The following is a 26,782-nucleotide window of genomic DNA, read 5'->3' as shown; positions in this document are numbered from 1 at the left end:
TCCTTCCCTCATGGATGTTTTCCTTCATTGTACTCAATTCTAAGGGAGGAGAACCCTCCTTTGGTCTAGGGCACAATGAGTAATAATGAGCAACAATTCAAACTAATCCTAGTTAATGTATCATCAAACTGATGTATTAGCCCTATAAGCAGACTAAATGTCTTAACCTGGACAACATGCATGCAGCTTTGGAAAGCCCCAAGCAGCTGATACAAATGCTAGGATTGGTGCACACTCTGGTAGACAAGTGGGGACGTGTTTTGACCAGCCAAGACTTCTGTTTCCATTGTGTGTGTATGAGTGGCCCTGTTTCCAAAAGCATGAACATTCCTTAGACTTTCAGAAGTGACTGCAAGCGTGCGTGTGTGTGAGTGTGGTGAACTCCACACCCAAACATTGTTGATTTTTGTGGAGTAAGAAGTTGTATGATGGGCTGCAGGGTGAACCCCACAGGGCACAGCAGGGAAGGGAGAGCTGGCCATGTGTACCCCTGTGAAGCCCTTAAAGACAGACAAGGACAGCTCTGGGGCAATCAGCAGGCACAGTATAACTGTGCAAAGGAGTTCTGAAATAAACTGTTCGTCCACTAAACAAATAAAAAAAGCAGCAAAGTTGAAACACAGTGGTATTAATCTTCACCACACTGAGTGGGTGGAAATCCTATTACTGTTAACAGATTTACATACAGAAGTCCAACATATCCACAGGAGACTCTGTTTGCAAACATTGTATGATGAATAATAATGATAAAACTAAAATCTCAGGACTGTTTATTCTGTGCATGTTAATGAGGTGTAGCTTTTGTCTCCATATCACCAATCCCATGACAGACTCTGATTTTCAATCTGGCTTGTATTCTGTGATTGCATTTGATCCAATTAACTAATATAAACAGTCTTGATTGCCATTTGTGCGTGTTCACACACACACACACACACACACACAATTGGTATCAAGCAAGATCAAGATGAAGGTTTTAGAATTCATATTAAATTTTTACATAAAATATTTTCAGTGTTGCCTTTAATTCTTTTTACTGGTAAGACAAATTCAAATCTATTAAAAAAGGTTAAACTACGAAGGCTCTGTTCACAGCTGATTCAGTTAGGTTACAGGTTTTGGAGACTAGAAAATATGCTGTACATTTACATTCTGGGCCATTGTTAATTTTATCTAATAAATATATAGGTGGTCATAGTCCTCATTTTACATATGCACATATCTTTTAGTAAGTAAACTTATTTTAAAAATAGAACTTGATTTTTCTCTGGTGATAGCTAATTTATTTATTAATTTTTTGAGACAGGGTCTTGCTCTGTCGCCCAGGCTGGAGTGCAGTGGTGTGATCATGACTCACTGCAACCTCTGTCACCTCAGCTGTGGAGCGATCCTTCCACCTCAGCCTCCTGAGTAGCTGGGACTGTAAGCGTGTGCAACCATGCCCAGCTAATGCTTTTTATTTTAATTTTTTGTAGAGATGGGATCTCCCTATGTTGTCTAGCCGGGTCTCAAACTTTTAAGCTCAAGCAATCGTCCCACCTCGGCCTTCCTAAGTGCTGGGATTACAGGCAGAGATCTAGATTCTGGCTCTGCATCCCTTCCTCCCAATCCTCATTTAATACACATTTATTGTGTCTACTGTTCATAATAGAACAATTAGCTCCCTTTTCTACTCTTCAATCTTTTTGGTTATACTTGCCTTTCCAAAGCTTTCATTTGTTTAAGAAATGTTTTTCCCTTTGAAGAGGTGACAATGCCTTTTTGTCTAGGGTGAAATACAGACTCATGGAAAGTGAAACTTCTCTTCATGTAGAAATGACCACTGGTAGACCCATAGAAAGAAAGAACTACACTTAAATCAGTCATCTTGAAAACGAGAGTATAAAAAAGTAAATGGAGCCCAAGTTAATGATTTGCTATTATTATCTCTTCCTATATTAACTATTGTTTGGTCACAATTATAATAAAGAGAACTAGATCCTACCTGTCACGTCATCATTTGGCGACTTCTGTATAGGCTCACTATTACTTTATGCCATTAATGAAAACACATTCTCTCTTTGGTGTGTTATAATTTGAAGGCGCAGCGTGTTTAACTAGTATTTAAGAAATTATAAACCAATAACTCTTTTCCTCTGTGATATATTTTGGTCTCAGTATTTTGAATGCTAGGAAATAATTATTGGGCTGGGAAAAAAAAACATTGTGACTGTGAAAAAAGTGTCATATGTATTTTTTAAAAAGTGAATTTGAATTTCAGGTTTAAATTTTAAAATATGTAAAGTAATACAAAAGTGATGCTTCTTTAAGAGTCAGTTTGCCACCCTGAAGACTGGACACAGAGGGCAGGCCATGATCAAGAGGGCAGGACCCCACCCCGCCTGCTACTTTACTCAGAAAGGCCTTTGGTGGCCACAGGAAGCCCCACATCGAAACGTGTATTCCATGATCTTCCTTTCCTTTGCTCTCCTCCAGTGTCGGGAGGAAAGATCAAGCAGGGAAAGAGCCTAGATTTCAGAGGGCCAAGTGTAGACTTTTTTTTTTTTTTTGGAAAAAGTTAATGAAAATAAGGCTCAGGAAGGCAGAGAAGAAGGTTTCCTGGAAGAAATGGGAGCAATAGCAATATGACTAACAGAATTCCTCTGGTAAATGGAATTTTCTGCATACCTCAGATTTCTTGCTCCAAAACCTTTTCATATTTACAAAGCAATATTTAACGTGTAGGTATGTTCAGTGACCCACCACTTGCCTATGGTAAAGGTCACTGCAATACCAGTGAAGACCCTCTTACTCTCACTATCTGTCTTTCTCTAACTGAAGACAAAGTCAAACTGTCAATGCAAGGATCATCCAGGGAGTCGGTGGTTTACAGCAGCACAGGAGCATGGGACGCCTGCACTGGCACAGTGCTTACTGCCTGCCAGGTGCCATTTGAAGAACTCGACAAATATTTAATCTTCATAAAACCCCTAGGAAGTAGGTTCTACAATTGCCCTCATTTTTTCAGTTGAGGAGACAAATGCAGAGAGGTTAAGATAGTTGCTCAAAGTCACCATAGGCAGTAAATTGTGGAGCCAGGATTCCAACCCAGGTGGCCTGGCTTCTGAGTTCACTGCACGTTGCAATGAGGAATAACCCTCCTTCTGCCCCAGCCACCCAGCACACACACAAGCCAATGCACAGATTGCAGTGAGCCTTCTCCTGGATGAAATTTACAACCAACCACACAGAAAAGGCATTTTAAATTATAGAAACAGGTAAATGCTATAACCCACAATGTTTTGTGAGCATGATTATATTAACTGTTAACGGGTTTGCTCTTCCAGTCCATCAAGAAAGAATCGGATGCTAGAAAGAGCTAAATGCTATAACCTACAATATAATGTGAGGAGGATTGGATTAATTATCAATAGGTTTGCTCTGCGAGTCCATGAAGAAAGAATCTGATACTAGAATAGTTCAGCTGAGTAACCCCAATAAATGAGCCTTATCTGATAATGGCGAGTTCTTCTTGAATAGGTTGTTAGCTTCTTGAAGAGACAGTTGAGAAGGTAGTACAGGATGATGAAAATATACATTAAAAAGTATTTATGTCAGGAACTGAAATGTCTGATTTCAGATGACTGCATTAGTGACTGCATTAGTGATGGTAGTCAAATACCTTGAGAAATGGAGAAGTTGTATACACGATGCATCTGATGTTTTTGATAAATGCTAACAAAGAATTGGCTTTGATAACATAAGGTGTATACATTTGACGCTCAAAATAACAGGAACAATATGAGGAGTTTTCAAGCTAAAAAGAAACTGCTTTCCTGAAATCTCAGCAGGTGAAGGTAACTGATCTTTAGTTGTAGTTACTGATATTATTAAATACCGGCATTTAAGAGCATTTTGAATTTTGATTCTGAATTCCCTTTAAGGTGAGGTAAATTCACGTTCTGTGTATACATGGAGTTATACAGCCTAATGATGTTTTGGGGATTAAAGAAATCATGTCTATTAACATCACTGAAAAGCATCTCTCTGGCCAGGCACGGTGGCTCACGCCTATAATCCCAGCAGTTTGGATTGGTGGGTGGATCACGAGGTCAAGAGATCAAGACCAACCTGGTCAACATGGTGAAACCCCGTCTCTACTAAAAATACAAAAATTAGCTGGGCGTGGTGACACGTGCTTGTAGTCCCAGGTACTCGGGAGGCTGAGGCAGGAGAATTGCTTGAACCCGGGAGGCGGAGGTTGCAGTGAGCCGAGATCGCGCCATTGCACTCCAGCCTGGGTAACAAGAGCGAAACTCCATCTCAAAAAAAAAAAAAAAAAAAAAAAAAAAAGCGTCTCTCTATACATAAAGCAAACAGAGGCACTTAGATGTTTTTTCCCCTCTTCTAACACTTTGCTTTATCTCAGGGAAAAGACTAAACTTCAATGTGAGCATATTCTAATTACTTCTCCACTTAAGGTCCAGCCACTTCCATTACGTTTGACTTATTACTTAAACTCCTTTACAAATATTTTTCTAAATAAGCTTTTCATTTTGAGATAATTGTAGGTTCACATGCAGTCATAAGAAATAACACGGACAGATCCTGTAGACCCTTTACTCACTTCACCTCCCTGCCCATGGTAACTCTAGGGGCTGAATTGAATTGAATTGAATTGTGTCCCTTGCTCCACATTCATATGTTGAAATCCCAGTACCTCAGAATGTGATTCTATTTGAAGACTGAGGCTTTAAAGAGGTAATTAAGTTAAAATTAGGTCACTAGGGTGAGTCCAAATTCCAGAGGACTGATACAGAGGAAGACCAGGTGGAGATGACAGAAGACAGACAGCTACAAGCCAAGGAGAGAGGCCTCCGAAGAAACCGACCCTGCCTTCACCTTCATCTCAGACTTCCAAATTCCCGAACGATGAGGTATAAATTTCTGCTGTTTGAGCTAATCTGTGATAGTTTGCTAAGGCAGTCCTAGCACTAATGTACTGACATCTTGTAAAACTGCAGTAGGATGGCCCAGCTGGAGTACAAATGCCGACACGATCAGGTTGCAGAACATTTCCATCACCGTTCACAGCCACAAAAGCCCCAACCATCCTTACCTCGTCTGTACCCTCTGGCAACCAATCATCTGCTCAGTATTTGTATAACCTAGCATTTCAAGGTTGTTATATATATTGAATCATCAGTGTGTTCATCAATTCACTGATGAAGGAAATGTAGATTTTTTCCAGTTTGGGATATTACGAATAAAGCTGCTATAAATATTGATGTACAGGTTTTGGTAGGACATATTTTTAATTTCTCTGTAAGTGTCCAGGAGTGCAATGGCTTGGTCATAGGCTGTTTTAATATTTCATTTTTAAAGAAATTGCCAAACTATTTTCCTGAGTGGCTATATCATTTTTAATCCCTATTAACAATGTGGGGAGGGCGGGGGCAGAATTCATTTTCTCTGCATCCTCACCAGAATTTGGTGTTGTCTCTATTTTTTACTTTAACCATTCTAACAGGTAAGTAGTAATATTTCATTGTAGCTTTAATTTGTGTTTCCCAAACAGCTAATGATTTTGGAGCATCTTTTTATATGCTTATTGCAATCTATATATCCTCTGTGGTGAAATGTCTCTTCATATCATTTGCCCATGTCCCAACTAGATTATTTGGGTTTTTTATTGTTGAGTTTTGAGAGTTCTTTATATTTTCTAGATATTAGTCATTTGTCTTATGTATGATTTTTAAATATTTTCTCCCCATCTGTTCTATAGCTTGTTTCTCCCCTTAAGAGTGTCTTTTGCAGAGCAAAAGTTTAAAATTTTTGTAAAGCCAATCTCCCTCCCTCCTTCCCTCCTTCCCTCCCTCCTTCCTTTCCTTCCTTCCTCTTTTGACAGGGTCTTGGTCTGTCACCCAGTCTGGCATGCAGTGGTGTGCTCATAGCTCACTGTTGGGTTCAAGTGATCCTCTGACCTCAGTGCCCCAGTAGCTCAGCCTCCAGAGTAGCTGGTACGACAGGTGCATGCCACCACACCTGGCTAATTTAAAACATTTTTTTCATGCAGATGAGGTCTCACTATGTTGTCCAGGCTGGTCTTGAACTGCTGGCTCAAGCAGTTCCCCCACCTCAGCTCCCAAAGTGCTGGGATTACAGACATGAGCCATCACACCCAACCTCAATATATATACATTTTTAATCAATATTGCCTTGCTTAGATCCCCAAGGTTTTCATCAGTATTATCTTGCTAAGGTTTTATATTTTTATGATATACCCTGAAGTCTGTGATCTGTTTTGAATCAATTCTTGTAGGAAGGTTTTTGTTTGTTTGTTATTGCCTATGAATGTCCGGCTGCTCCAGCACCATTTTTTGGAAAGACTATCTTTATTATATTAAATTGCCATCACATCTTCACAAACATCAGTTTGGTATATTTCTGGGTATGTTGTGTGTCCATTCTGTGTTAGTTCCATTGATCTATGTGGCTATTTCTTCAACGAAACCACAGGGTCTTGATTACTGCAGCTATATTGAAATTGGATAAACTGATTCTTTCTATTTTTTTCTTCTTGTCCAGAATTGTCTGAACTATTCTAGTTCCCTTGCTTTCCCATATAAATGTTAGAATAATTTTGTTCATATCTAGAAACACTATTGCTGAGATTTTGATAAGAATTGCATTAAACTCACATCCATTTGGGAAGAATTGACATCTTCGCTATGTTGAGTTTTAAAATTAATGAATATGGTATGTCTCTCCATTTTTTTTAGATTCCTTTCACTTTCTTTCATCAGTGCTTTCTAATTTTGGCATAGAAGTCCTGTACATGTATTGTTGACTCTACGCTGAAGTAGACGGGTTCCCTGGTCTCTATTGGGTGGGCGTGGAAGTTCAGGCTCCCCTGACGGTCTCATGTGACACAGAGAGGAGGTGAGAAAAGCGGACTCACTGCCTAATGGGGATGAAAGTCCAGACTTCTTCTCTAACACCACTCCAATGGGGTTTGGGATGACTTGTTATAGCCTAACCAGGGTGGAAGTCACATCCTTACTTAGCCTTGGTGGTGTGAGTGAGGGTAGGAAGTGTTTTCTGTGGTGTTTGGCTGGAGTAGAGTGGTGACTGTCTAAAAGTCTACTGTCTTGCTGGGATGTCTCTTTTCCTGGTCCTTTGGCTAGAGAAGGTAGGCTTTCTGGGGGGCTTTTTTGTCTGTTGGGATTACCAGGTATCCAGATGTCATCTCCAAATCTGAAATATATGAGGCAAAAGAAAACTCAGGGAACTCTTTGCCCTGTTGTTCATCGGGTACCAAAGGTCCCTGTCTGGTCTGGCTAATCTCTCGGAGCCTTCTTGTGTTTGCTTTATATATAATGTGCAGAGTTTTTAGGTTACTTAGTGAAAAAAAAAAGGATATGTATGTATGTGACATCTTCTTGGATGCAGAAGTCCTACAGATATTTTTAAAGCACATAAAGTTGTATAAACCACATCTAGTTCCTATAGACTGAAAAAAGTTATATAACATTCTATTTGTCTCAATAAAATTTAGTTCACACAAATGATAATATGTACTCGGAGATTGCCTGTAGTAGCCTCATGGTGAGACCCCGAGCGTTGGTCTTGATGAGTTCATCTGCAGATTGGAGTATAAATTATAAGAGAGTGGTGTTTGCCTCTTTTCCACCTTTACACACTGGGAAACATATTAAAGGATTAATCAACATTTGTTGGAGAAATAAACAAATGATATACCTGGAATGATACAACCATTAAGTCGCTAGACACTGTTGGAAGTAAGACATCTGTTTAGGAACATTTGTTCTTGAAATAAAAGTCTATTATTTAGTCTGAAAGAACAAGTCTTTCTAAGTTAAACGTGTATAATTGCACAGAGCTTATTATTCAGAGTGTGTATTATAAATAGCTCTTTCTGTCATCTTAATTTTAGAGAAATTGTGAGAATTTGTTCCCCTTGTGTTAGATATGTGCCTGTAACCAAAATTTTAATTAAGAATTGGTTCCAGGGTCAGGTGTGGTGGTTGGTGCCTATAATCCCAGCACTTTGGGAGGTTGAGGCAGGAGGATTGCTTGAGGCCAAGAGTTTGAGACCAGCCTGGGCAAAGTAGTGAGACCCTGTCTCTATTAAAAATTTTTTTTTAAAAGAATTGGTTCCTATTAATACCATAAAAATATATCAACTTTGATATACTCGCCCAGTTCTAAACATAGATACTTTAGAGTTAACACATCCTTTTATTTTGTAACTGTTCTGGGAATAATCATCTAATACTTTTATTTTGAGCAAACTTCTTCCAGTTATTGGATGTCTATTCTATGTATAGTGGAGCATCATTTATAAGTGTTTTTAGATAACTGCTGAACATCAAGTTCAATAATGCTGCTATTATCCAAATACATGTTTATACAATGCAAAATGTAGTGTTACAGTAATAATCTAAAGACTGTTACTAACAATTACCATATTTTATATGTGGCACTGACTTCTTTCACTTTTACTACCTGGAAATTCTGGTAAATACTTTGCTGTGAATAGTAACTGTAGGCAGTGGTAGGAAATCATTATTCCACAATATTATTACATCATCTGTGAATTTACAGAAAGTCAGTCAATATTTAAAAATCAATTTTCTCTCTCTGATAGAGGAACGCTATTCTGTTGTCTATACTAAGACATTTAGACAAATACAAAATGTATTCAACTGCTTAACTTTTTTTTTTTTTTTTTTAAAGACAAGGTTTCACCGTGTTGACCAGGCTGGTCTTGAACTGCTGACCTCAGGTGATCCACCTGCCTCGGCCTCCCAAAGTGCTGAGATTACAGGCGTGAGCCACCGCGCCCGGCAACTGCTTAACTTTTTAGTGTAGTTTGGGTTTGTTTCATGACTAGTAGCGGCAAAAATGTCATCTAATTTTAAACTGGTAGTTGAGTTGCCTTCAGCTCAATTTATCCTAAATATCAGAGCCTGTTTTTAATGGTTGATTCCTGTGTATGTCTTCTGGTGTCATTATTTGCTTGCTCATTTGTGCACTCATTCATTTAGCAGTTTTGAACTACTCCGTGCTTGGTTTTGGGGATCAAAGAAGAATAATACACAGACTTTATTCTTACGCATGTACAAATTGAGGGAGATATAAATGCGAAAAGATAATTAAATATAACTTAAAGTTCCATGACAAATGTATGGACAGAAACTTAAAGGAATATATAGTAAGGGCACCAAACCCAAACGTACATGCGTGCGTGTGTGTGTGTGTGTGTGTGTGTGTGTGTGACAGAGAGAGAGAGAGAATGAGAGAGAGACCAGTGAGGATGCCATGAGTTTTAGGAGAGGCTTTAAGGAGATAAAATACTGGAGCAGAGTCTTAAATACTCAGTAGTAGCAATTAACCAGGCAAAGGCAGTGGGGAGAAAAAGAATTGAGTTAGCATTACTGAAGAAAAATAAACTCTGTGCAATTGTCCATATCTAAGTTGAAAAGTCAAATTCTTTTTGACTAAAGAATAGACTTCCATCCCTGTGTTTGTGAACACATGTCTTCCTTACAAAAGTCTCTGCCTATTTAGTGTTTATATCACCCCAGAGATAGCTCCAGTCACTCATTTATTATTTACTCCGGGAAATGAAAGCAGTATGGTGTTGGAGAGGAACCAGGAGGGAAGTAAAATGTGGGAATCCAGTCTGAAGATGGGGTGGAGTGGGAGGTGCTGCCCCTGAGGGCCTTGATGCTAGATTGAGTGAAAAAGGAAAGCTGCTGATGGCATTTAAGTAGTTGGGGTCATCCAATTACATTTAATTTGTAGCTTGATTGCTCTGATGTTTCTGTGCAGGGTGGCCTTGACGAAGCCTTGGACAGAGAGAATGGCTGTTACAGAGGATGGGCTGAGAGCTATGAGGCCCACACCAGGAAGTGGCAAGGCAAATGGAGAAGAGAGGATGGGCTTGACACAGTCATCAGGGATCTGGGTTTGAATGCAGTAAGCTGAGAGGGGAAATTCATGGCACCACCCAGGTTTCTGGTGTGGGTAACTGAGGGGCTAACTCCAGCAGATAGAGGATAAAGGGAAGGAAATGATGGAAGAATGGGCACTTTCAGCTTTGAATATACTCTTTTGGCGGGGACTCTAAGACTTACAGGTGAAGATGTTAAAGGAAGTAGCGTGTGATGGCCTGAAGCTCAGAAGGATCAAGGCTGGAGATCTCAATCTAATAATTATCAGCCTGAGGGTGGTAGTTGTCATCAAGATGATGAGAAAGGCTAGATTAGAGTGCACTGAATGAAACAAACGAGCGGGCAAGAACAAATTCTAAGGAAGACGAAATTCCCGCAGGGTGAGGCGCCAACCTCCAGGTGAGCATTTAAATTCCAGAACTGGCATTGAGGCTACATTTTTTGTGGCTCTTTGAAATCACAGAAGACCTAATTCTAGGCTGGAATCTTAGCTACTCTAGGTCAAAGCTAACTGTGTGCCTCCAGGGATCAGAAAATAATATCATTCAGTGAGGCCGCTAGGTTGTAAGACCATACGTGATTGTATTATTGAGGGCCTCCATGTGGAGTTAAGACAATAGGGTTTGGGGAGGACTGGGGCAAACTGAGTGTTCGCATTAAAGAGGGCAGTCCCAGCTCACCGCAGCGGTCACCATTATAGAATAAAGGCAGAGATTTAGATGTTCCAGTTTTTAATGGAGATTAGAAAATCCAGATTTTTATGTAAAGTATGCCATTTTTTTTAACCTTCGCAACTAATTAAATTTAAAACTCTATGCCAGACACCAAGGAGAAAATAAAAATATCTGTGGTCCAACACTTTGTGCTCTGCAATAGACAATGGGTGGAGTGACTGAGAGTGACACTGAGGCTCAGGAAGTAATAAAGTCCCATTTACAGAGACTGAACTCTGTTCATCACTAAATGCTTATTTCATTCCTAACACGCACCAGGTTCAAGGAATTTGGCATTGAATAGAAGAGTCAAAACTTCCCCAAAGTGATTTACATACAAGGAGGTGGTTTTCCCTTGTGGATATTCTCTTTGTGATACTGACATGTGGTTGGAACAAACCTCAGTGTTTGGGGCAGAAGAACCAGCCAGCTGTTGGCCGCTAGAGCCTGGCAGGTTCATACTTAGCAGTGCCGTTTATTAGACGCCTTGTATTTACCTCTGCAAATATTAGAAGCACACCCTGGAAAGGTTCTTAAATTCTCTGTGCCTCTGTTTTCTTGCCTGTAAAATGTGCACAATGATAATACCAACTGATAGAAAACTGTATGAGTAGAGTGAGATGATGTCTGGAAAGCGTTAAGTCCATGTTCTGGCTCATGTTAACCATAAAAAATGTAGACTATAACAATTAAGATGATGGTCTACTAGGCGCCCTGCCTTTGTGTTTTAGACAAGAATTTTTTGTAATGCACAGAGGATGTAAATATGACTTTTGGTCATGGAAATATGGGTAGTTGTTTGAGAGGCAGGCCTACATTTTTGAAAGTTGTACCTTGAAGAAACTGATTCCTAAGGTACAGGGCAATGCCCAGAAGTGAACTGAAGCAGGTGTAAAATCAAATTAATTGCCAGTCAGTTGCATGTGGTCCTACAGATAAGCTCCCTTGAGCTGTGCTCCTGGGATGGCCCAGGTGTGCGTTTAGATTCTGTGGGGACTGTGGGGATACTCTCGACAATGGAGTTGCTCAGGGAAAGGCTTGCTCCCATCCCTACAAACCAACACCTCTTGTCTTTCAAGTGAAGTGATTCATGGAGAATTGATTCCTGACCCTCTGTGGCGATGCTGTCCTGGCGATCTCATGGGACAGAACCTGTGAGTTTGACTGGGTCTGACAAGAATGACGCATTTCAAAGATCTGTCTTACAAGAGAAAGCACTTACTAGTTCAGTGAATGTTCATCAAGCACTTCCTATGTGCCAAGCACTGAGACTAGTGCCAGGTTTGAGAACAAATTGGACAAATGCCCAGCCCTCATGGAGTTTATAGTCTAGTGAAGAAATTGGTCTAGTCAGCAGGAAATAACCTAAGTTGAGGCTCATACTATAGGGCATAGAAGGAGCACTTAATCTGAGGGATAGTCGTGGCTTCCCAAAGAAAGAGATGTGAAAACTGACCTTTAAGATCAAGTAACACAGTAAGCCAGACAAGGAAAGATGCTGCACACTTCAGAATAAATGGGAGCTGTTTATATTGCATCACAGAGGCAAAGAAAGCATCTTTTGACTTAGCTGGCCACAATTTTTTAAATTATGTGTCTGCTAGGCCTGGTGGCTCACTCCTGTAATCCCAGCACTTTGGGAACCCGAGGCGGGTGGATCACCTGAGGTCAGGAGTTTGAGACCAGCCTGGCCAACACAGTGAAACCCATCTCTACTAAAATACAAAAAATAGCCGGGTGTGGTGGAGGGTGCCTGTAATCCTAGCTACTCGGGAGCCTGAGGCACGAGAATTGCTTGAACCAGAAAGGTGAAGGTTGCAGTAATGGTGCCACAAAACTCCAGCCTAGGCGACAGAGAGAGACTTTGTCTAAAAAAAAAAATATGCGTCAAGATTTGGCCTTAGGGTAAGTTTCAAGAGTGTTGTTGCTGATTTAATAGATTATGCATATTATTAATGTACACATCGAGCGGGAGCGCTGTCTTAGACTTAATGCCATTTCTAAATAAGCCTGTTACCTGCCAGTTCCATAGAGCTCAAAGACCTTCCTATCTGTATTGATGTTACTGAGACAGGCAATCCATCACCCATTTATCTTCCCCTCTCCCACGGCCACCCCTCTCATTTAGATCTTGTTATTTCTTATTAAATGAATGCAGTGTTGTCTTCACTGATCTCTTTACCTGAAGTCTTTTTCTTACTCCAATTTTATGCTTCGCTGCAAAATTAAATTTCCTGAAGTGCAACTCTGATGTTATCATTTCAGTGTCTGACGTTTCTCATGCTATCCCCACACTCGGAGGTGTTAATAATAAACCATTCTCCACCTTTCACGTGATTCCAGCCCACCTTTCCCAGCTGCTCTCGCACTGCCGTGTTCCCTGGGACTCGATGTAGACTACTGGCTGTTCTGCGTTCCTGCCTCACTAGCTTTGCTTTAGGACATGCTTCCGTCTCAAATGCACTTCCCCAGCCAGTACATGTTGCAATAGTCATCTCACGGACCAAATCCAATCCTCCACCGTTTGTGCGGTCCTCCCTCAGCTTCCCCCTCCGTCTATTGTATTCTCCCTTCCTTTAAATCCCCAGTGCTCTACCCATATACACAGCACTATATGTCCACTGTTTGTACTGCATTTGTAAAATTATGCCTTTATTTGTGTGGTGTGTATATTATTCTGATGCATTAGAAGTAAGAGCTGTGTACTTTTCAACTTGTGTATTTTATATCTTTCAGCATAGAATTCCTCACATTGTAGGTGATGAATATTTATTGAAGTCTACCAGTTCCACTAGCTAGTAATGTTTTTTCACTGCCAATTTTATTTATGAATTGAAAAAGTTCCACTCTTATGTAATTATATTTATTATGGTCTCAATTCATGGAACCACTAATTTTTTTTTACCTTGTATATGTTCAGCACATATGGGCCATAGTTATTCTTTCGTTTCATGCCTTAAGGCTCATGGGACATTAATACAGACATCAATACGGCATCTCCTTGGTGCAAGTGCACAAAGGTGAGAAGGCAAATGGCCCCCGGGAGCTTACTGAGTTAGCAAAGAAAAAGGTGGGGTTGGAACCAAGTACCTTTGGTTCTGGGCCCTACCATTTGCCACCTGCAGCTGCTTCCCTAGTGTCTCATTCTTTCTTCCAAAGACTCAGTTCAATTTAAATACAGTTACTGAAATCAGTATTTACTCACTATCCACACAGATGTCAATTAAGATTGAACTTGGTTACTGTAACAAACTGAGGGAGGAACGCAATTTAGCCTATGTTGGTTGTCAAGCCTCAGTCTAAAACCCAGGTGTGTAGCCCAGATTATTCAGTGTCTGTCCTTATACCCTACATTCGTTAAATACTACTATCCGCTAATTTTCAACGAGTGTTATTGCAGGCAGGCCTGTTGTCTGTTGACGTGTCCCTGGGAAGACAGAGGAAGAGAGGAGAGCTGCAGAGGTGTGATGCCTGGGTGTTTCTTCTTAGTGTCAGAATTATTTCTTGTTGTTGGATTAGGCTTCAGGGAGGGCTGATAGTTGAAGGTCAGCTCAATGGCCCATTGGTTGGATCCAGCTTCTTTTTCTATGAACTTGCCTCCAGCAAGTAAACTGTATGGCAAGGTGGGATGGTCTGTGGACTTAAACTTCAAAGACAAGTTTTCGTCTTTCTTCTAGCTCCATCATCATTATTTTGTGACCCTGGAAAATTTGCTCAATCTACCAGAGGTTTGATGGCCTCATCTCTTTAAAAAGTTCTTGTGAGAGTCAAATAGGATAACCTATGTGAAAGCATTTGATAAACCTCAGAACATTTTACAAGGGGAAGTGTTTTTAGAATTATTATTATAAGAGGGAAATAAAGCAAGGGCTTGAATTCAATTCTGTCTGAAAGCTTGAATAAAAAGTTGATTTCACTTACCTACTTGTTATTTCAGGAAGTGTTTTATAAAGTCAAAGTAACATAGCACTTGCTAGGTTATTCCAGAGACCTATTTACGAGTGCCTTACATTTTTTGACTTTATTCATCAGACTTAGTGATTAAGCTATAAGTAATGAGCGGTAACCACAATCTATAAAATAGCCAAATAGAAAAGTGTAGTTTATCATACTATCTGAACAGCAACAGCTAAGAGATCTTTCTAAACATCTTTCTGGATTTTTGTTGTTGTTCTGGAATAGAAAGATAGCATGGCTTCCTTCCATGCACAATCTTTTCACAGGGGTTGACGCAGCTTATTGTTCTTTTGCTTTCTTAGAAAGATTTAATCTATAATACAATAGCAACAAATCTAAAAAAAGCCCAAACCACATCAAAACAAAACAAACCAAGTGCTGTCTCTGTTTGTTGTAGTTCTCAACTGAAGATACCAAGGCTTTTTATAACAGTTGTTGGAACGATCCTTATTTCAGAAAACAAAGAGCAAGAATTTCACTGCAACGTCCAAGTCCTTTTATCATTGTGTTACCAGCTGTCATCATTGTTGTATTTTAAGAGTTGGATACAGGAGGAAGAAATTGGAAGAAGCAGCTAATGAAAAATAGAGAGCAATAGTTCCAAAGCTTTCTCCATTCTATCCATCCAACTTTCTTAAGTATCCTAAGTAAGCAATGACAACCAAATGAAACCAAACCCAAACAAAAAACTTCCTTGAGGCTTGAGTGATGCAAAGAATGATCAGTTACTGAAGAGACTGAGAATCTGGACACTACTGAGGAACAAATCAATGCATTATTAACTTGCTAAGTAGCAGGACCCTAACTAGGCCTCAGGAGATCCTGTTACTGATTCATTATCTACTTAAGAATGTATCACTCCTGTTAAAAGCCTCAGGGAGCTAGTATCACTCCTGTTAAAAGCCTCAGGGAGCTAGTTCAATTACATCACGCATTAAAAATATTTGAATACAATTATAGTACTAATAACAAAACATGTAAGTGAAAACAGTTAAACTGGTAGTCCATATTGAATCATGGAGTCTAGAACAGTCAGATTTAAAAGATAAGTTCAATACATTAGAATATCAATGAGGTGTTGTGTCATAGAACACCTCCCAGATGGAGTTTCGCTCTTGTTGCCCAGGCTGGAGTGCAATGGCGTGATCTCAGCTCATCGCAATCTCCTTCTCCCGGGTTCAAGTGATTCTCCTGCCTCAGCCTCTTGAGTAGCTAGGATTACAGGTGCCTGCCACCATGCCTGGCTAATTTTTTGTGTTTTCAGTAGATACGGGATTTCACTATGTTGGCTAGGCTGGTCTTGAACTCCTGACCTCAGGTGATCTACCCGTCTCGGCCTCCCAAAATGCTGGGATTACAGGCGTGAACCACCATGCCCTCTTCTTGGTTTTCATGCTTGTTATTCAAGCCTGGAACATATGTCAGACACTGCTGTAGGTAATTGGAGACAACCGGTAGCTGCAGCAGGAGAAAGCACTGCCTGTTCTGATGGAGCTCACATTCTACTGGGAAATACAGTCAATAATCACATCTAAAAAACAAAAGTTTGTGAAGTTGGGTAGAAGTAAAGGCTAATGAAAAAAAAGTAGGGAAAATTGGAGAGCAGAAGCATCAGAGAGTAGTAAGGCCAGGAAGGTCGTGATGAAAAGGCAACTTTCAAGCCACTGCCTGAAAAAGTGCAGGAGCTGAACAGGTGTCGGGAAGGGCCTTCCAGGTGGAGGAAATGGCCGCTGCCGCTGAGCATGTGCCTCGCTGAGTGGTGGGCCGTGGAGGGTCCGAGAAGATCTGGGACGATGTTGAAGGATTTCAAATAGAGTAGTGAGATGAACTGGCTTTGTATTTTCACAGGATCGGTTGGGCTGCGGTGTTGAAAATGTATTGAAGGTACGGAGCAGAAGAGGGGAGGCGGGTTAGACCAGGACCTCAGGCTACTGCTGGGATCTGAGCAAAGTTATGAGGGTAATGGAGGGGGTGAGATGCTGCTGAACTCTGGACCTATTTTTAACTTAAACCCAGCAGGATTTGCTGATGGAAGAGATGTGCAGGTAAAACATACAGAGAAATCTAGAATAGCAGAAAGGCTTTTAGCCTGAATAACTAGAAGAATGGATTTGCCATTCACTGAGACGAGAAAGTGTTTGCAGGGAATCATCAGGAGCTCCCGTCAGGTTTGAAATGCTGTTGCGGCTGATGGCTCTAAGCTGAATGCCTCCCTAGGCAATGCCCTCTCAGGCATCTGCCCTGCCAAGGCTATCTACACTTCCTCCATGAGTGCAGCCTGTACCTAATCCAATGGCTACTCGAGGTGGGGATAGGAAGCCAGGAAGCCTCACCCCCTTGTCTTAATAAGGCACAACTGCCATGCTTCCCTCACAGGGGGATGGGCTCAGGCCTCTAGGGCAACGACATCATCGTTTAACTCCTCTGGTCCTGTCGTTCCTCCTGCATCCCCATGGTGTTGTTTCTGAGAGCACACCACAGTATATTTTCTGCACCCAAATCTCTGTCTCTTCCTCAGGGGTTCTACCTTAAGACAGCTTCTGTGGGCTCCCAAATAGGAATGACATGAGTGCCTGATAGATTCCTATCTCTCTTCTCTTCTTCGGCCAATACCATCCGAATTCCATTCAGCATCTCTCTTGCAGATTACTGTAATGACGATCTCCCCAACTAGATGATACTATTCCAGCAGGGTGCTGCACTTCTTCTACAGTTTGCTCATAAAAGGTAGTGCATGAACATTCGTTATGCGCTTAACAGGTAACGATGATACCTCAGAACAGAAACTAAAAACAAATAATTAAAGATGAAACCGGATCTGTCACTCTACCTTTGTGATTCACATACTTCAAGCAAAATCATAATACCCTGCAGCTACTGTTTCTTGAGAGTTAGCGTGCTGTCAGTCCATTAGAGTGATGACCAGTTTGCAATTAATTCGTTTTCTCCTCCAGCCTCTAAATCGATGTGTGGACCTGTATTCTATCCAAAATTTGAAGACAAAATAATCTAAGCAGCTATAAGCAACTGTTTTTGTCTACCTTGTGCCAGAGAACATAAGATTTGACTGTATCTTGTTGATAGACTGTTCTGTGAACTGAGTTAACCAATTTATGAAATGCTTGGCCATTTAGACAGCCTGTAAAAAAAAGAAAATAAATGAAAAGAAAAGAGAAAAAAGAAAAGAAATGGTTAGGTTCTCTCCTAAACCGTGGCTGGGTGCAGAATGGGCTTCGAGGCATCGTCTACTCCGTTCCTAAACTGCCCGCTTGGGAACATCCACAAGCCTTCTAAAAGCTTTATTCAGAGGGAGAGAGAAATTGGAGTTCACTTGCGGGGATTCTTAAGCCTCACTAGTACCCACTAGCACAGTGGTTCTCAGCCTTGGCTGCTCATTGAATCACCTGGGGAGCTTTAACACCTCTGATGCCTGGCTCCCACCTTCAGAGGTACTGATATAATTGTTCTGGGTGTGGCCCGGGCAATGGGATATGTAATCCCACCCCAGGTGACTCTAATATTCTGACCAAGTTTGAATATTATTTGATTTTCTAATTTTCAAACAATTAAAATCTCATTAGAAATTTGTTTTAAGGACAGAGTGATTATAGGGTTAAAATGCATAGATTATGCTGTCATAGAAACTAGATCAATGTCTTCTGAGTTAAAAACTGTAGACTTGGGCATAAGGTTTAAATTCATAGAGAATCGTTGCAATATCAGGTAAAATGCATTTCTGGCTACAATCGATCTACCGAAGCTCTTGGCCAGATACAATATAGCTAAAAGCTATGGATGGAAATGAGCTGACTGACAGGCCCTGGTCACTGTCCCCTGCCATTGTCCTCTTCTTGTCACCCCTTGCTTGTGATCCTCCAGCCAGGCTGGCCTTCTGCAGTGAGCCAAGCTCTTCCTGCATTCCAGAACAATCCACCTCCGATCACCTTAGCATATTGATGTCGACAGACTTTCTCTCAGAAAAACTGATCTCAGCCAAATAACATCCAGCGAGATCCTTGAGCACCCTGCAGTCACTATCATCACAGCGAATGAGACTGTGAAGCTGTGGTTCACACTAGGGACGGAATAGGTAACGTAAGATTACATGCTGAGCATGTAACTCAGACTTATGGCTAAAATACGTTTAAAAGATCCTGACACTTCCTATGCTGATCCAGATGTTTCTTCTGTAACATCACTGAAATAAAACGAAGAACAACCATTCTTGATGTTTTGCAAGTGAGAAGCCTCATAGCTTTCTCTTTTCCATGCTCTGTAGCTTCATTACCTATGGACTTTTCTCATTGCCCCATTTTCTAGCCCTTTAATCACTTCCAATGCCTCCCTTTAGAGAGCTCTCCTAGTTCTAAGCATTCATTTAACTTTCAGGGCTCCAGACCAGGTCTTTAATTACAAACTTAAAAATTATGGCTGGAGTGGAAACAGTGAGATATTGCTTAGTGCTATACTTACTCTTAAAGACAAAATCAGTTTGCTTCTACTGCAGTAGCTTCAGCTCTGCCATTCCTCTGAGTCACCAGGCTACCATTGTTTTGATCAGTGTGATGATTATCAATAATAATGACGGCAACCATTTACTATATGGCTACTTTACTCCGGGCATTGCAGTAGAAGTCAAGAGTTATATTGTTTAATTCGTGTAACTCTATGAATTGAAGCCTTATGCCCAAGTCTACAGTTTCTAACGTACAAGACAATGATCTAGTTTTTATGACTGCATAATCTATGCATTTTTCACCCTATAATCACCCTGTCCTTAAAACAATTTTCTAATGAGGTTTTAACTGTTTGAAAATTAGAAAAGAAAAATAATGTAGACCAGGAATTCTATAACAGTAGCTTTGAAGGAGTTTAATGGTTTGCAAATACAAAAGGAGACACGAGTTTCCAGTAGCAATAGTTCATTAACATATATTCAGATTGTTTTTTCCTCTATCCAAGGACTCAGCACCCAGCCCACAACAGGAGCTCAATAAATGCTTGCTGAATGTAAGGTGAGATCTAAGGGATCTGTGTCTTTTCCTACATTTCAGGAAGATAACTTTGCTGTTTTGTATTTTGTGTGTGTGTGTGGAAAGTGATTTATTTAGAGAGAGAGAGACAGGAGAAGGAGGGAGAAACAGCTGACTCTCACACTAAGTGAGAGAATCCAGAAAGATGGAATGCAGGAGAGGAAAGCAGCTTCCACACTGAGTTGAAGGGAATAGAGAGAGACGGAGTTTAGGAGGGGAAGACAGGCTTCCACGAAGGGAGTGTTCGTATTTAGCTTCCGACATAATCATTACTTTTTACAGCCATGGTTTTTCTGATGGATTAATATATTATTTCTTCTAGCCTCTGCCAATGTCGAGACCTGACCCTCTCCTGTCCGAGTGAGGTGTCCTTGCCTTCCCTGCCTTATGTAAACTTAACAGGGTAATCAGGCGTTCTGAAGGATAAAACTCTCCCCTGATTTCTGATCTGAATAATCTCAGATAAAATCATGACTTTGAAAAGGCATTACCTATAGTCTGACATCACTTTGCCAAGCTGTCTTTAAGATTTCTTTTCTTTCCTCTGCATGATCACAGACTATTGTTAGTGATGTAAGATGTACTCTGTCTGTTTTGATAGGACTAAATGTTCTGAACAAGAAAGAAGAACAGATATGTATAGCTATCCTGCACACCTAGTCTCTGTCCTGGAGGCACTCCAACACCGGATTACTTTCTGATGGCACAGAAATTAAAGGCCTGGTCTGGAGCTTTGTGAGTTAAATGAAAGTGGAGAAAAAGTGTCATCTACTTTGAGATGACTGGAGGCAAAATTATTATTCCTGAATAATAGACAGAAGGCAGAGGAAGAGACACACAGCACTCTTGTCTCCTTTCCAGCATCCTTATTAGACTTTTCATTCAAGATGGTTTGGAAAACTGCATGAACTACTCCAGGCACAACAGCGAATCTTAGCATTTATATAGGAAAAGTACCGTATATGTGGTCAGCTGCCTCTTAAATGGTCCCCAGTGATCACCGCCTCCTGGTCCTTATGCACTTGTGAAATGTCCTTTCCTTGGCTGTGGACTCAAATAGAATATGATGCATCTGAGATTATAGATACATATAAAATCTCTATGTTGAGATTATATATACAATCCCTCTATATATAATCTACATAGATTATATATATAAGATGTATAATATATAGATATAAAATAATATATATATGATATATAATATATATCATATATTATTTTATGATATATTATATATATGATATGATATATCATATATATAATCTATGTAGATTATATATATATTATAATCTATGTAGATTATATATATATTATAATCTATGTAGATTATATATATCTTATATAATATATAATTTACAACCTATTATAAACTGTGGCTTCCATCTTATTGGGTGCTCTCACTTAGACCACTTGGCTAGGGGAGGTCAGCTGTCAGATCATGCACAACCCTATGTAGAAGCCCACATGACAAGGAACTGAGATGGGGCAATGCCTACGTTAGTAAGGCTGAAAGCAGATAAGCCCCCTTCACCCTACTTGAAAGATGGAGACTGCAGCCACAGCTAAGAGCTTGACTGAAACCTCATGAGAGACGATGAGACAGACGAACCCAGCTCAGCCAGGCCGATTCCTGCACAGAAGAAACCACGAGCAAATACGTATTTGTTACTTCAATATGCTAAGTTTTGTAAGGATTTGCTAAACAGCAATAGACACCTTATAGTATAGTCAAGACGCAAAACCTTCCCCTCTGTTAAACTCCAACTGCATTCTTTATCCCTCATCTCTTGTCTCATCTCATGGCATTTACCAAGTTTTAACCCATATTACAGGTGTATGTCATTTCTTCTGCTAGTCTATAAAACTTCCGGAGAACAGAAACTCAGTGCTATTCATTTTTGAATTCCTATGGGTCCCAGGAACCTATAGGTTCCCACGAGCCTTACAAGAAGCAAATGCTGACTAAATATCTGATTAGTAAATATGTGAATAAATGTTGCCTTTAAGGACCAAGGAACAGTTAGGCAACTTTATGGTAGACAAGGCCTCTATTTGATCTAGTCATTTCCCTTGATTATTCACACATTTTAAACATATTAATAACTGACTTCCAAGTATAATCTCTGCTTGAAGTTTCTTTTTCTTACTGTAAAAGATACACTTAAACCTTGAGTCAGGCCGGGCACAGTGGCTCACACCTGTAATGCCAGCACTTTGGGAGGCTGAGGCAGGTGGAACACTTGAGGTCAGGAGTTGAGACCAGCCTGGTCAACACGGTGAAACCTTGTCTCTACTAAAAATAAAAAAAGTTAGCCAGGCGTGGTGGCATGTTCCTGTATTCCCAGACACTGGGGAGGCTGAAGCAGGAGAATCACTTGAACCCAGGAGGTGGAGGTTGCAGTGAGCCAAGATCGCGCCACTGCACTCCAGCCTGGGAAAAAGAATGAGACCCTGTATCAAAAACAAAACAAAACAAAACAAAACAAAACAAAACAAAACAAAACAAAACAAAGCCGTGAGTAAATGACATGTCTACATTATTTCTTTACAATGAAGGAACTTTATAACATGTGATCATAAATTAATGCAAATCTCTATATTTTGATTATCAAAGGAATACAGTTTATGTAAAAATGGATACATAATCATTTGAAACTCTATAGAAAATGAGATTGTCTTCACTGACAATGATCAGACTGTTAACTTCTTAACAGCAAAGCAGTGTTTTACTTGAAGTGATACTTTTACACTCTCGTCCCTTACTACTCTGTTATCTTTTCACATAAAACATAACTGCTACAGGAAGGAGAGGAAAGTGGTGAGACCGACTGGATTAAGTGGGACCCCTGGGCCTGAGCTACATCAACACTGCTTGAGTGGCAGAATGCATCTCTCTGGTTACTATGCACATCAAGAAAAATCAGACCAAGTTTTAAAGAACTTAAACAGAACCAGAGATTTAACGAAGGTGTTTAATTATATTAAAGGACATTTAAAGGATGCTCTTGCTGCCATCAAAAAGGAAGTATTAATGGAAAGAAACTTCAAGTAAATATTGTCATAGAACAGTAAGATACTGCCGGGTGCAGTGGCTCATGTCTGTAATCTCAGCACTTTGGGAGGCCAAGGCAAGTGGATCGCTTGAGGTCAGGAGTTTGAGACCAGCCTGGCTAACATGGTGAAAACCCGTCTCTAGTAAAAATACAAAAATGAGCCAGGCATGGTTGCTCATGCCTGTAATCTCAGCTACTCAGGGGGTTGAGGCAGGAGGAGAATCGCTTGAACCTGGGAGGTGGAGGTTGCAGTGAGCCGAGATTGCACCACTGCACTCCAGCCTGGATGACAGAGCGAGACTCCATAAAAAAAAAAAAGTGAGAAAAGTCAGTCACAGGATCAGTAGAGCAACTGATTTCTTTGTCTTCATTTCTTCCCACAAAAAGGAGGAAACAGTAAAACAATGTCATATCTGTATAATTGTGGACTAACTATGACTCACTGGACACATGGAAGATGTCAATAAGGCTACTCAGGGTAAATCTGCTTTCATTTGTCTTCCATCCCCTCCCTTCAGCGCAGAACGTTGCTGTCAATGACATTGTTATCTGAGGATCGTTCTACTGGTGACTTTAATTACTTTCTCATCAAAGCCACATCGGACAGCTCCAGAAATTTCTTCTTCGCCTCCTAGGACACCTTAAAGGACAAATGATTCTCCTCCCTCCGTTGTTCATCAGGAATGGCAGGAAATCATTTGGTGTTGCCAACTTCAGTAAGGCTCCTCAGGAACTGCCCTCGCATGGTGGGAACAGAAACGCGAGAGCAGCTCCGAGTCTTTTGCCCTTAACACACCTGGCACTGCCTGAGCTGAGATTCTCCAATTCCAATCAGGCTGACCGGTGAGAAGGTATTCAAGGACTTTTTGTTTTACATATCTTTTTGCGAATAAATTTTTGAGGGCGCTAAAATGTTTCTGTTTCATCGGAGTCACATGGCCTGGTATGACAAGAATTCAATTTTGAAAACTTGCAGTGCGCATCGAGCAAACAGCAACGCCGGGTGCAAATGCTGAGAATAAATGAACACCGGACTGAGGGGCGAGACCCTGGATGTCAGCCTTGACTCTGGCATTGTCACTGCAAGGATTTTGGTTTTTAAAAAAATTTTAAAGCAAAGCCATATTTTCCTCTTTATTTATTTAGAACTATGAACTGGCATGCCTGCTAATAGAATCACAACTTTGTGGCTGAAAAGAACTTTAGAAATCACAGTTGCCTCCTCCCGCCGCAGCTTTATAGAGAGGCGAGCTCGCATTTTTGCAGTGCATCGTTGAGTGCCTGGGCTTGGTAAAGGGTTGGCTCCAGGCTTGGTCCACAAATGAGCCAGCTCTCCCTCCTGTCTCCTTTCTTCTTACCCTCAGTGACCAGTCCAGGGATCTCTCCAGGACCCCATGGAAATCAGCGTCCACCCTGATGCCCCTTCCCTGCTGCCAGCCACAGATCCGAGAAATTCCTCCATTCTGTGCTCTGTGAAATTTTCAACTGCCATAAAGAGGTGAAAAAGTGGCATACTGTTTCCTTGAACCGTTTCCATACGTGATTTTTGGGAGACTAGATGCGAATGTCCTCAGATGAGCATCTAGGGAAGCTTTTCCTTTTCAGGAAAGCACTTAGTTGTCATTAGCTGACAGGATGTCTCGTCACCGTCCTTCATGGGTGGCTGCAGCAGAGCGCTGTCAGGCAGTGCTGGGCCTGAGGGGCCCGAGCGCCCACTGTGAGCGATTATTACTGCACCTGGGCCGCTTTGCCACCTTGGTGATGGGGCAAAGGCACTCTAGCAAATTACGCTTCACTCAGCTGGAAGACAGACGCTGATTGTCGGAGAAGGGGAGGTGAACGCTGGCCTCCTTCCCAAGTCTGACCTCGTTACTGCAGAGCCAATGGGCTTGCGTCTCTCATCTCTAGCCCCCTTTTCCGTATTGTGTTTTGGGAACCAGGGTTAGGTAGGCAAGTGGTCAGTTGATGAACCAGCGAGACATTCCAACCTCACATCATTCTTAGAGTCTCTGCTTGTGACTTGAGTTCCTGGATTTCACCACCTTTTCTTGGAAGAATTCGATTTTTAAAACTCACTGAATGCTTGTTGATTGTTGAGGAATAATAACAATGATAATTTTAAAAAATCAAATATCACACTTGCTGAGCATGTAAATGTCCCAGGCTCTGTGCTACACACTTTACATACATGAGGACATTCAGTCCTCACAAGAATTCGATGAGGTCAAATCAGTTACAATCCTCATCTCTCAGATCAGGAAAGTGAGGTGACAGGGATGAGGTCTCCTGCCAGAGAGTCCAGGGAGGGCTCCTTAGGGGTAGACTCGGGTTTGGGTCCCAGGGTCCTTCTGCAGGGCTGCCTCCTAAACCACCACTCAGGACTCAAGAAACTTGCAGCCTCCTTGTGCTAACCTTAGTACAAGACAACATGAAATAATTACTAAATAGGGGTAAAAGCAATGCGATGTGGAAGTGCAAGGGAGAAAGATCTGGTTGTGAGTCAGAGCGTGTGAGAAGGTGGCAGGCCTTCCTGGCAGAGGCATGAGTGGAGGATACACAGTGAGGCGAGGGTCTGGAGGGCTCAATCTGTCTCGGGAAGGGCGGGCTGCGGCGTGCCCACAGTGTGTGCTGTTTAGAGCTCAGGGTGGGGAGCAGCCTAGAAGACAGTTTGTAGCAAAGTGGGTTTGAATCCAAACAAAGGCGGGTGGATTTTCTTCTGCAGACCACAGGTACTACTTTTAAATTTTAGAGAAGAGTGTGGTAAGAACCCTGTGTTTCAGGGAGGAAACTTGGATGTCAGGAGGGGGATGTAGGTAAGAGAGATTGGAGCAGGGAGGCCCATCAGGGTTCCAGGTGAGAGGTGGGCAGGGGCAGGTGGGGATGGATGGGGAGCAGAGGTGTGGTGCTTCAGGTCCCAGTGACAGTGTGCATGTACAGAGGGACAAACGTGAGTTCACATGGGGCCCTCGTTACTATCCTGGGTGGCTGAGAGGCTGGTGGAGCCTCTGGCCAAGGGAAGCCCAGGGAAGGAAAGACTGGGAGCTGCTTCGGAGCTGAAGATTATTACAGACTCAGTTCTTTCACATGTGTGAGGCTCCTCATGGCCCAGGGAGAGATGAGGGCTGCAGTCCACGTAGACGTGCTTGGAAAGCCATCACAGTGGGTGGATGGACCTGGAAGTCAGTGGAGAAGGGAGGAGCCGAGGATGAGGGCCGATCGGAGTACCTTCCCGCAGCGAGCAGCAGTGGAGCATGGGGTGTTGTCTGAGAGATGCAGCAAGAAGTGGGTGAGTCAAGAAATGGGAGGAGAGGGCTTCAGGAAACAGGGAGAACTTTTACCATGTCCATTACAAAAGGCTTTTTTTTAAAAAAAGGCAAATGACAGAGAGGAATCAACTAGCTAAGGCAAACAGAAATACAGCAATTCTCCATCGTCTCCCTGCTCCGGTCAGACTGTTCTCATGATTTATTTCAGACAGATGAAGATGTGCTTCTGTGTAGCTGGCAGCAGTCAGTTAAAGAAATGAAAGGCGGAAAGGCTGCTGCAGCACAAGTATTTAAGTTTTAGTTTCTTCTGCAGCTGTGCTTTCTCCACTTCTCAGCAATCAGAATTTCCTTACCCTCTGTTCTTTGTCTGTTGGAATTAAACAGAAGCTATTTCTTTTCTCCGACAGGTTTTTAAAAAAGAGATCCTAGGGCCATAGATTTTTATTTTCAGTGTTTATGCCATATATGCCATCTAAGCATAGGAGTGCTTTATTTCGTTTAAACTTTAGCATACCTAATTAACTCATTCCTTTATCCCCAATTTTAGGATGGGCAAATCAAAGTTAAGCATTCACCTAAAATTAAACACTGTAGGTTACACAGTTTCAAAAAAAAAAAAAGAAAGAAAGAAAGAAAGAAAGAAAGAAAGAAAGAAAGAAAAGAACCGTTTCACGTTTTCATGTTCCACTGACCTCTGCAGGCAAATCCCATTTCAGTCCTATGCTTATTGATTTATACCACTTACAGATTCTTACAACAAGCTGCCACTGAAATCATCACATTCCGCCTCTTCATTTA

At 41.3% G+C, this 26,782-nt stretch overlaps 1 protein-coding gene and 1 pseudogene across 3 annotated transcripts in view; one reads left to right on the top strand and one right to left on the bottom strand.

Annotated features, from left to right (window-relative positions):
* The window catches only part of LOC105724800 (myotubularin-related protein 5-like), a 42,641-nt pseudogene extending 18,447 nt beyond the window's left edge, over positions 1-24,194 (top strand).
* XKR4 (XK related 4) overlaps positions 1-26,782 on the bottom strand; it is a 430,037-nt gene that overhangs the window by 98,075 nt on the left and 305,180 nt on the right. The gene's annotated exons all lie outside the window — the stretch shown is intronic.

This window comes from Aotus nancymaae, unplaced genomic scaffold (assembly GCF_030222135.1).
Source record: "Aotus nancymaae isolate 86718 unplaced genomic scaffold, 86718_ANA_hifiasm-v0.15.2.pri h1tg000036l, whole genome shotgun sequence".
Lineage (NCBI taxonomy): Eukaryota > Metazoa > Chordata > Mammalia > Primates > Aotidae > Aotus > Aotus nancymaae.
This window is presented reverse-complemented; position numbering and strand designations above follow the sequence as displayed.